Here is a 12,816-nt window from a genome sequence, read left to right on the forward strand (position 1 = left end):
CTCTATCTGTGTCCACTGGTCCTGGACTCCACCCACTACAGGAAACATCCTCTCCACATCCACTCTATCTGTGTCCTCTGGTCCGAGACTCCCCCACTCTAGGAAACAGCCTCTCCACATCCACTCTGTCTGTGTCCTCTGGTCCCAGACTCCCCCCACTATTGGAAACATCCTCTCCACATTCACTCTATCTGTGTTCTCTGGTCCTAGACTCCCCGACTATAGGAAACATCCTCTCCACATCCACTCTATCTGTGTCCTCTGGTCCTAGACTCCCCCACGACAGGAAACATCCTCTCCACATCCACTCTATCTGTGTCCTCTGGTCCTCGACTCCCCGACTATAGGAATCATCCTCTCCACATCCACTTTACCTGTGTCCTCTGGTCCTAGACTCCCCCACTACAGGCAACATCCTCTCCACATCCACTCTATCTGTGTCCTCTGGTCCGAGAATCTCCCACTAAAGGAAACATCCTCTCCACATCCACTCTATCTGTGTCCTCTGGTCCTACACTACCCCACTGCAGGAAACATCCTCTCCACATCCACTCTATCTGTGTCCACTGGTCCTCGACTCCCCCCACTACAGGAAACATCCTCTCCACATCCACTCTATCTGTGTCCTCTGGTCCTACCCCCCCACTACAGGAAACATTCTCTCCACATCCACTCTATCTGTGTCCTCTGGTCCGAGACTCCCCCACTACAGGAAACATCCTCTCCACATCCACTCTGTCTGTGTCCTCTGGTCCTAGACTCCCCCACTACAGGAATCATCCTTTCCACATCCACTCTATCTGTGTCCTCTGGTCCGAGACTCCCGCACTACAGGAAACATCCTCTCCACATCCACTCTATCTGTGTCCTCTGGTCCTAGACTCCCCCACTACAGGAAACATCCTCTCCACATCCACTGCATCTGTGTCCTCTGGTCCGAGACTCCCCCACTACAGGAAACATCCTCTCCACATCTACTCTAACTGTGTCCACTGGTCCTGGACTCCACCCACTACAGGAAACATCCTCTCCACATCCACTCTATCTGTGTCCTCTGGTCCGAGACTCCTCCACTCTAGGAAACAGCCTCTCCACATCCACTCTATCTGCGTCCTCTGGTCCGAGACTCCCCCACTACAGGAAACATCCTCTCCACATCCACTCTATCTGTGTCCTCTGGTTCTAGACCACCCCACTACAGGAAATATTCTCTCCACATCCACTCTATCTGTGTCCTCTGGTCCGAGACTCCCCCACTACAGGAAACATCCTCTCCACATCCACTCTATCTGTGTCCTCTGGTCCTAGACTCCCCACTAGAGGAAACACTCTCTCCACATCCACTCTATCTGTGTCCTCTGGTCCCAGACTGCCCCCACTATTGGAAACATCCTCTCCACATTCACTCTATCTGTGTCCTCTGGTCCTAGACTCCCCGACTATAGGAAACATCCTCTCCACATCCACTCTATCTGTGTCCTCTGGTCCTAGACTCTCCCACTACAGGAAACATCCTCTCCACATCCACTCTATCTTTGTCCTCTGGTCCTAGACTTCCCCCACTACCGGAAACATCCTCTCCACACCCACTCTATCTATGTCCTCTGGTCCGAGACACCCCACCACAGGAAACATACTCTCCACATCCACTCTGTCTGTGTCCTCTGGTCCTAGACCCCCCACTACAGGAAACATCCTCTCCACATCCACTCTATCTGTGTCCTCTGGTCCTAGACTCCCCCACTACAGGAAACATCCTCTCCACATCCACTCTATCTGTGTCCTCTGGTCCAGACTCCCCCACTATAGGAAACATCCTCTCCACATCCACTCTATCTGTGTCCTCTGGTCCGAGACTCCCCCACTACAGGAAACATCCTCTCCACATCCACTCTATCTGTGTCCTCTGGTCCTAGACCCCCCACTACAGGAAACATTCTCTCCATATCCACTCTATCTGTGTCCTCTGGTCCGAGACTCCCCCCACTATAGGAAACATCCTCTCCACATCCACTCTATGTGTGTCCTCTGGTCCTAGACTCCCCCCACTATAGGAAACATCCTCTCCACATTCACTCTATCTGTGTCCTCTGGTCCTAGACTCCCCGACTATAGGAAACATCCACTCCACAACCACTCTATCTGTGTCCTCTGGTCCTAGACTCCCCCACTACAGGAAACATCCTCTCCACATCCACTCTATCTGTGTCCTCTGGTCCTAGACTCCCCACTATAGGAATCATCCTCTCCACATCCACTCTACCTGTGTCCTCTGGTCCTAGACTCCCCCACTACAGGCAACATCCTCTCCACATCCACTCCATCGGTATCCTCTGGTCCTAGACTCACCCACTATCGGAAACATGCTCTCCACATCCACTCTATCCGTGTCCTCTGGTCCGAGAATCTCCCACTAAAGGAAACATCCTCTCCACATCCACTCTATCTGTGTCCTCTGGTCCTAGACTCCCCCAATACAGGAAACATCCTCTCCACATCCATTCTATCTGTGTCCTCTGGTCCTAGACTCTCCCACTACAGGAAACATCCTCTCCACATCCACTCTATCTGTGTCCTCTGGTCCTAGACTCCACCACTACAGTAAACATCCTCTCCACATCCACTCTATCTGTGTCCTCTGGTCCTAGACTCCCCCACTACAGGAAACATCCTCTCCACATCCACTCTATCTGTGTCCTCTGGTCCAGACTCCCCCACTACAGGAAACATCCTCTCCACATCCACTCTGTCTGTGTCCTCTGGTCCCAGACTCCCCCACTACAGGAAACATCCTCTCCACATCCACTCTATCTGTGTCCTCTGGTCCTAGACTCCCCACTATAGGAAACATCCTCTCCACATCCACTCTATCTGTGTCCTCTGGTCCTAGACTCCCCCACGACAGGAAACATCCTCTCCACATCCACTCTATCTGTGTCCTCTGGTCCTCGACTCCCCGACTATAGGAATCATCCTCTCCACATCCACTTTACCTGTGTCCTCTGGTCCTAGACTCCCCCACTACAGGCAACATCCTCTCCACATCCACTCTATCTGTGTCCTCTGGTCCGAGAATCTCCCACTAAAGGAAACATCCTCTCCACATCCACTCTATCTGTGTCCTCTGGTCCTACACTACCCCACTGCAGGAAACATCCTCTCCACATCCACTCTATCTGTGTCCTCTGGTCCTAGCCCCCCCCCCCCACTACAGGAAACATTCTCTCCACATCCACTCTATCTGTGTCCTCTGGGCCGAGACTCCCCCATTGCAGGAAACATCCTCTCCACATCCACTCTGTCTGTGTCCTCTGGTCCTAGACTCCCCCACTACAGGAATCATCCTTTCCACATCCACTCTATCTGTGTCCTCTGGTCCGAGACTCCCGCACTACAGGAAACATCCTCTCCACATCCACTCTATCTGTGCCCTCTGGTCCTAGACTCCCCCACTACAGGAAACATCCTCTCCACATCCACTGCATCTGTGTCCTCTGGTCCGAGACTCCCCCACTACAGGAAACATCCTCTCCACATCTACTCTAACTGTGTCCACTGGTCCTGGACTCCACCCACTACAGGAAACATCCTCTCCACATCCACTCTATCTGTGTCCTCTGGTCCGAGACTCCTCCACTCTAGGAAACAGCCTCTCCACATCCACTCTATCTGCGTCCTCTGGTCCGAGACTCCCCCACTACAGGAAACATCCTCTCCACATCCACTCTATCTGTGTCCTCTGGTCCTAGACCACCCCACTACAGGAAATATTCTCTCCACATCCACTCTATCTGTGTCCTCTGGTCCGAGACTCCCCCACTACAGGAAACATCCTCTCCACATCCACTCTATCTGTGTCCTCTGGTCCTAGACTCCCCACTAGAGGAAACACTCTCTCCACATCCACTCTATCTGTGTCCTCTGGTCCCAGACTGCCCCCACTATTGGAAACATCCTCTCCACATTCACTCTATCTGTGTCCTCTGGTCCTAGACTCCCCGACTATAGGAAACATCCTCTCCACATCCACTCTATCTGTGTCCTCTGGTCCTAGACTCCCCCACGACAGGAAACATCCTCTCCACATCCACTCTATCTGTGTCCTCTGGTCCTAGACTCCCCACTATAGGAAACATCCTCTCCACATCCACTCTATCTGTGTCCTCTGGTCTAGACTCCCCCACTACAGGAAACATCCTCTCCACATCCACTCTATCTGTGTCCTCTGGTCCTAGACTCCCCCACTACAGGAAACATCCTCTCCACATCCACTCTATCTGTGTCCTCTGGTCCTAGACTCCCCCACTACAGGAAACATCCTCTCCACATCCACTCTATCTGTGTCCTCTGGTCCTAGACTCCCCCACTACAGGAAACATCCTCTCCACATCCACTCTATCTGTGTCCTCTGGTCCTAGACTCCCCCACTACAGGAAACATCCTCTCCACATCCACTCTATCTGTGTCCTCTGGTCCTAGACTCCCCCACTACAGGAAACATCCTCTCCACATCCACTCTATCTGTGTCCTCTGGTCCTAGCCCCCCCCCCCACTACAGGAAACATCCTCTCCACATCCACTCTATCTGTGTCCTCTGGTCCTAGACTCCCCCACTACAGGAAACATCCTCTCCACATCCACTCTATCTGTGTCCTCTGGTCCGAGACTCCCCACTACTAGGAAACATCCTCTCCACATCCACTCTATCTGTGTCCTCTGGTCCTAGACTCCCCCACTACAGGAAACATCCTCTCCACATCCACTCTATCTGTGTCCTCTGGTCCTAGACCCCCCACTACAGGAAACATCCTCTCCACATCCACTCTATCTGTGTCCTCTGGTCCAGACTCCCCCACTACAGGAAACATCCTCTCCACATCCACTCTATCTGTGTCCTCTGGTCCTAGACTCCCCACTAGAGGAAACACTCTCTCCACATCCACTCTATCTGTGTCCTCTGGTCCCAGACTGCCCCCACTATTGGAAACATCCTCTCCACATTCACTCTATCTGTCTCCTCTGGTCCTAGACTCCCCGACTATAGGAAACATCCTCTCCACATCCACTCTATCTGTGTCCTCTGGTCCTACACTCCCCCACGACAGGAAACATCCTCTCCACATCCACTCTATCTGTGTCCTCTGGTCCTAGACTCCCCGACTATAGGAATCATCCTCTCCACATCCACTGTACCTGTGTCCTCTGGTTCTAGACTCCCCCACTACAGGCAACATCCTCTCCACATCCACTCTATCTGTGTCCTCTGGTCCGAGAATCTCCCACTAAAGGAAACATCCTCTCCACATCCACTCTATCTGTGTCCTCTGGTCCTACACTCCCCCACTACAGGACACATCCTCTCCACATCCACTCTGTCTGTGTCCTTTGGTCCTAGACTCCCCCACTACAGGAAACATCCTCTCCACATCCACTCTATCTGTGTCCTCTGGTCCTAGACTCACCCACTACAGGAAACATCCTCTCCACATCCACTCTGTCTGTGTCCACTGGTCCTCGACTCCCCCCACTACAGGAAACATCCTCTCCACATCCACTCTATCTGTGTCCTCTGGTCCTAGACCCCCCCACTACAGGAAACATCCTCTCCACATCCACTCTATCTGTGTCCTCTGGTCCAGACTCGCTCAACACAGGAAACATCCTCTCCACACCCACTCTATCTGTGTCCTCTGGTCCGAGACTCCCCCACTACAGGAAACATCCTCTCCACATCCACTCTATCTGTGTCCTCTTGTCCTAGACTCCCCCACTACAGGAAACATTCTCTCCACATCCACTCTATCTGTGTCCTCTGGTCCGAGACTCCCCCACTACAGGAGACATCCTCTCCACATCCACTCTATCTGTGTCCTCTGGTCCTAGACTCCCCACTAGAGGAAACACTCTCTCCACATCCACTCTATCTGTGTCCTCTGGTCCTAGACTCCCCGACTATAGGAAACATCCTCTCCACATCCATTCTATCTGTGTCCTCTGGTCCTAGACTCCCCCACGACAGGAAACATCCTCTCCACATCCACTCTATCTGTGTCCTCTGTTCCTAGACTCCCCGACTATAGGAATCATCCTCTCCACATCCACTCTACCTGTGTCCTCTGGTCCTAGACTCCCCCACTACAGGCAACATTCTCTCCACATCCACTCCATCGGTATCCTCTGGTTCTAGACTCCCCCACTATAGGAAACTTCCTCTCCACATCCACTCTATCAGTGTCCTCTGGTCCGAGAATCTCCCACTAAAGGAAACATCCTCTCCACATCCACTCTACCTGTGTCCTCTGGTCCTAGACTCCCCCACTACAGGCAACATCCTCTCCACATCCACTCTATCTGTGTCCTCTGGTCCGAGAATCTCCCACTAAAGGAAACATCCTCTCCACATCCACTCTATCTGTGTCCTCTGGTCCTAGACTCCCCCACTACAGGAAACATCCTCTCCACATCCACTCTATCTGTGTCCTCTGGTCCTAGACTCCCCCACTACAGGAAACATCCTCTCCACATCCACTCTATCTGTGTCCTCTGGTCCTAGACTCCCCACTACAGGAAACATCCTCTCCACATCCACTCTATCTGTGTCCTCTGGTCCAGACTCCCTCACTACAGGAAACATCCTCTCCACATCCACTCTATCTGTGTCCTCTGGTCCAGACTCCCCCACTACAGGAAACATCCTCTCCACATCCACTCTATCTGTGTCCTCTGGTCCTAGACTCCCCCACTACAGGAAACATCTCTCCACATCCACTCTGTCTGTGTCCTCTGGTCCAGACTCCCCCCACTACAGGAAACATCCTCTCCACATCCACTCTATCTGTGTCCTCTGGTCCTAGACTCCCCCACTATAGGAAACATCCTCTCCACATCCACTCTATCTGTGTCCTCTGGTCCTAGACTCCCCCACGACAGGAAACATCCTCTCCACATCCACTCTATCTGTGTCCTCTGGTCCTAGACTCCCCACTATAGGAAACATCCTCTCCACATCCACTCTATCTGTGTCCTCTGGTCCTAGACTCCCCCACTACAGGCAACATCCTCTCCACATCCACTCTATCTGTGTCCTCTGGTCCGAGAATCTCCCACTAAAGGAAACATCCTCTCCACATCCACTCTATCTGTGTCCTCTGGTCCTACACTACCCCACTGCAGGAAACATCCTCTCCACATCCACTCTATCTGTGTCCTCTGGTCCTAGACTCACCCACTACAGGAAACATCCTCTCCACATCCACTCTATCTGTGTCCACTGGTCCTCGACTCCCCCCACTACAGGAAACATCCTCTCCACATCCACTCTATCTGTGTCCTCTGGTCCTAGCCCCCCCCCCCCCACTACAGGAAACATCCTCTCCACATCCACTCTATCTGTGTCCTCTGGTCCAGACTCCCCCACTACAGGAAACATCCTCTCCACATCCACTCTATCTGTGTCCTCTGGTCCTAGACTCCCCCACTACAGGAAACATCCTCTCCACATCCACTCTATCTGTGTCCTCTGGTCCTAGACTCCCCCACTACAGGAAACATCCTCTCCACATCCACTCTATCTGTGTCCTCTGGTCCTAGACTCCCCCACTACAGGAAACATCCTCTCCACATCCACTCCATCTGTGTCCTCTGGTCCGAGACTCCCCCACTACAGGAAACATCCTCTCCACATCTACTCTAACTGTGTCCACTGGTCCTGGACTCCACCCACTACAGGAAACATCCTCTCCACATCCACTCTATCTGTGTCCTCTGGTCCGAGACTCCTCCACCACAGGAAACATCTTCTCCACATCCACTCTATCTGTGTCCTCTGGTCCTAGACTCACCCACTACAGGCAACATCCTCTCCACATCCACTCTATCTGTGTCCTCTGGTCCGAGACTCCCCCACTATAGGAAACAGCCTCTCCACATCCACTCTATCCGTGTCCTCTGGTCCGAGACTCCCCCACTACAGGAAACATCCTCTCCACATCCACTCTATCTGTGTCCTCTGGTCCTAGACCCCCCCCCCCACTACAGGAAACATTCTCTCCACATCCACTCTATCTGTGTCCTCTGGTCCGAGACTCCCCCCACTACAGGAAACATCCTCTCCACATCCACTCTATCTGTGTCCTCTGGTCCTAGCCACCCCCCCCCCCCACTACAGGAAACATTCTCTCCACATCTACTCTAACTGTGTCCACTGGTCCTGGACTCCACCCACTACAGGAAACATCCTCTCCACATCCACTCTATCTGTGTCCTCTGGTCCGAGACTCCTCCACTCTAGGAAACAGCCTCTCCACATCCACTCTATCTGCGTCCTCTGGTCCGAGACTCCCCCACTACAGGAAACATCCTCTCCACATCCACTCTATCTGTGTCCTCTGGTCCTAGACCACCCCACTACAGGAAATATTCTCTCCACATCCACTCTATCTGTGTCCTCTGGTCCGAGACTCCCCCACTACAGGAAACATCCTCTCCACATCCACTCTATCTGTGTCCTCTGGTCCTAGACTCCCCACTACAGGAAACATCCTCTCCACATCCACTCTATCTGTGTCCTCTGGTCCCAGACTCCCCCACTACAGGAAACATCCTCTCCACATCCACTCTATCTGTGTCCTCTGGTCCTAGACTCCCCCACTACAGGAAACATCCTCTCCACATCCACTCTATCTGTGTCCTCTGGTCCTACACTCCCCCACGACAGGAAACATCCTCTCCACATCCACTCTATCTGTGTCCTCTGGTCCTAGACTCCCCCACTACAGGAAACATCCTCTCCACATCCACTCTATCTGTGTCCTCTGGTCCTAGACTCCCCCACTACAGGAAACATCCTCTCCACATCCACTCTATCTGTGTCCTCTGGTCCAGACTCCCCCACTACAGGAAACATCCTCTCCACATCCACTCTATCTGTGTCCTCTGGTCCTACACTCCCCCACTACAGGACACATCCTCTCCACATCCACTCTGTCTGTGTCCTCTGGTCCTAGACTCCCCCACTACAGGAAACATCCTCTCCACATCCACTCTATCTGTGTCCTCTGGTCCTAGACTCACCCACTACAGGAAACATCCTCTCCACATCCACTCTGTCTGTGTCCACTGGTCCTCGACTCCCCCCACTACAGGAAACATCCTCTCCACATCCACTCTATCTGTGTCCTCTGGTCCTAGCCCCCCCCCCCCCACTACAGGAAACATTCTCTCCACATCCACTCTATCTGTGTCCTCTGGTCCAGACTCCCCCACTACAGGAAACATCCTCTCCACATCCACTCTATCTGTGTCCTCTGGTCCAGACTCCCCCACTACAGGAAACATCCTCTCCACATCCACTCTATCTGTGTCCTCTGGTCCTAGACTCCCCCACTACAGGAAACATCCTCTCCACATCCACTCTATCTGTGTCCTCTGGTCCTAGACTCCCCCACTACAGGAAACATCCTCTCCACATCCACTCTATCTGTGTCCTCTGGTCCTAGACTCCCCCACTACAGGAAACATCCTCTCCACATCCACTCTATCTGTGTCCTCTGGTCCTAGACTCCCCCACTACAGGAAACATCCTCTCCACACTCTATCTGTGTCCTCTGGTCCTAGACTCCCCCACACAGGAAACATCCTCTCCACATCCACTCTATCTGTGTCCTCTGGTCCTAGACTCCCCACACTACAGGAAACATCCTCTCCACATCCACTCTATCTGTGTCCTCTGGTCCTAGACTCCCCCACTACAGGAACATTCTCTCCACATCCACTCTATCTGTGTCCTCTGGTCCTAGACTCCCCCACTATAGGAAACATCCTCTCCACATCCACTCTATCTGTGTCCTCTGGTCCTAGACTCCCCACTACAGGAAACATCCTCTCCACATCCACTCTATCTGTGTCCTCTGGTCCTAGACTCCCCCACTACAGGCAACATCCTCTCCACATCCACTCTATCTGTGTCCTCTGGTCCGAGAATCTCCCACTAAAGGAAACATCCTCTCCACATCCACTCTATCTGTGTCCTCTGGTCCTACACTCCCCCACTACAGGACACATCCTCTCCACATCCACTCTGTCTGTGTCCTCTGGTCCTAGACTCCCCCACTACAGGAAACATCCTCTCCACATCCACTCTATCTGTGTCCTCTGGTCCTAGACTCACCCACTACAGGAAACATCCTCTCCACATCCACTCTATCTGTGTCCTCTGGTCCGAGACTCGCTCAACACAGGAAACATCCTCTCCACACCCACTCTATCTGTGTCCTCTGGTCCGAGACTCCCCCACTACAGGAAACATCCTCTCCACATCCACTCTATCTGTGTCCTCTGGTCCTAGCCCCCCCCCCCCCCCACTACAGGAAACATTCTCTCCACATCCACTCTGTCTGTGTCCTCTGGTCCCAGACTCCCCCCACTATTGGAAACATCCTCTCCACATTCACTCTATCTGTGTCCTCTGGTCCTAGACTCCCCGACTATAGGAAACATCCTCTCCACATCCACTCTATCTGTGTCCTCTGGTCCTAGACTCCCCCACTACAGGAAACATCCTCTCCACATCCACTCTATCTGTGTCCTCTGGTCCTCGACTCCCCGACTATAGGAATCATCCTCTCCACATCCACTTTACCTGTGTCCTCTGGTCCTAGACTCCCCCACTACAGGCAACATCCTCTCCACATCCACTCTATCTGTGTCCTCTGGTCCGAGAATCTCCCACTAAAGGAAACATCCTCTCCACATCCACTCTATCTGTGTCCTCTGGTCCTACACTACCCCACTGCAGGAAACATCCTCTCCACATCCACTCTATCTGTGTCCTCTGGTCCTAGACTCACCCACTACAGGAAACATCCTCTCCACATCCACTCTATCTGTGTCCACTGGTCCTCGACTCCCCCCACTACAGGAAACATCCTCTCCACATCCACTCTATCTGTGTCCACTGGTCCTAGCCCCCCCCCCCCACTACAGGAAACATTCTCTCCTCATCCACTCTATCTGTGTCCTCTGGGCCGAGACTCCCCCATTGCAGGAAACATCCTCTCCACATCCACTCTGTCTGTGTCCTCTGGTCCTAGACTCCCCCACTACAGGAAACATCCTCTCCACATCCACTCTATCTGTGTCCTCTGGTCCAGACTCCCCCACTACAGGAAACATCCTCTCCACATCCACTCTATCTGTGTCCTCTGGTCCTAGACTCCCCCACTACAGGAAACATCCTCTCCACATCCACTCTATCTGTGTCCTCTGGTCCTAGACTCCCCCACTACAGGAAACATCCTCTCCACATCCACTCTATCTGTGTCCTCTGGTCCTAGACTCCCCCACTACAGGAAACATCCTCTCCACATCCACTCTATCTGTGTCCTCTGGTCCAGACTCCCCCACACAGGAAACATCTTCTCCACATCCACTCTATCTGTGTCCTCTGGTCCTAGACTCACCCACTACAGGCAACATCCTCTCCACATCCACTCTATCTGTGTCCTCTGGTCCGAGACTCCCCCACTATAGGAAACAGCCTCTCCACATCCACTCTATCCGTGTCCTCTGGTCCGAGACTCCCCCACTACAGGAAACATCCTCTCCACATCCACTCTATCTGTGTCCTCTGGTCCTAGACCCCCCCACTACAGGAAACATCCTCTCCACATCCACTCTATCTGTGTCCTCTGGTCCTAGACTCCCCCCACTATAGGAAACATCCTCTCCACATCCACTCTATCTGTGTCCTCTGGTCCTAGACTCCCCACTACAGGAAACATCCTCTCCACATCCACTCTATCTGTGTCCTCTGGTCCTAGACTCCCCCCACTATAGGAAACATCCACTCCACATCCACTCTATCTGTGTCCTCTCGTCCTAGACTCCCCCACGACAGGAAACATCCTCTCCACATCCACTCTATCTGTGTCCTCTGGTCCTAGACTCACCGACTATAGGAATCATCCTCTCCACATCCACTCTACCTGTGTCCTCTGGTCCTAGACTCCCCCACTACAGGCAACATCCTCTCCACATCCACTCCATCGGTATCCTCTGGTCCTAGACTCACCCACTATAGGAAACATCCTCTCCACATCCACTCTATCAGTGTCCTCTCGTCCTAGACTCCCCACCAGATGAAACACTCTCTCCACATCCACTCTATCTGTGTCCTCTGGTCCTAGACTCCCCCCACTATAGGAAACATCCTCTCCACATTCACTCTATGTGTCCTCTGGTCCAAGACTCCCCGACTATAGGAAACATCCACTCCACATCCTCTCTATCTGTGTCCTCTGGTCCTAGACTCCCCCACGACAGGAAACATCTTCTCCACATCCACTCTATCTGTGTCCTCTGGTCCTAGACTCCAGGACTATAGGAATCATCCTCTCCACATCCACTCTACCTGTGTCCTCTGGTCCTAGACTCCCGCACTACAGGCAACATCCTCTCCACATCCACTCCATCGATATCCTCTGGTCCTAGACTCACCCACTATAGGAAACATCCTCTCCACATCCACTCTATCTGTGTCCACTGGTCCTCGACTCCCCCCACTACAGGAAACATCCTCTCCACATCCACTCTATCTGTGTCCACTGGTCCTAGCCCCCCCCCCCCACTACAGGAAACATTCTCTCCACATCCACTCTATCTGTGTCCTCTGGGCCGAGACTCCCCCATTGCAGGAAACATCCTCTCCACATCCACTCTGTCTGTGTCCTCTGGTCCTAGACTCCCCCACTACAGGAATCATCCTTTCCACATCCACTCTATCTGTGTCCTCTGGTCCGAGACTCCCGCACTACAGGA

This window comes from Mobula hypostoma, unplaced genomic scaffold (genome assembly GCF_963921235.1).
Source record: "Mobula hypostoma unplaced genomic scaffold, sMobHyp1.1 scaffold_141, whole genome shotgun sequence".
Classification (NCBI taxonomy): domain Eukaryota; kingdom Metazoa; phylum Chordata; class Chondrichthyes; order Myliobatiformes; family Myliobatidae; genus Mobula; species Mobula hypostoma.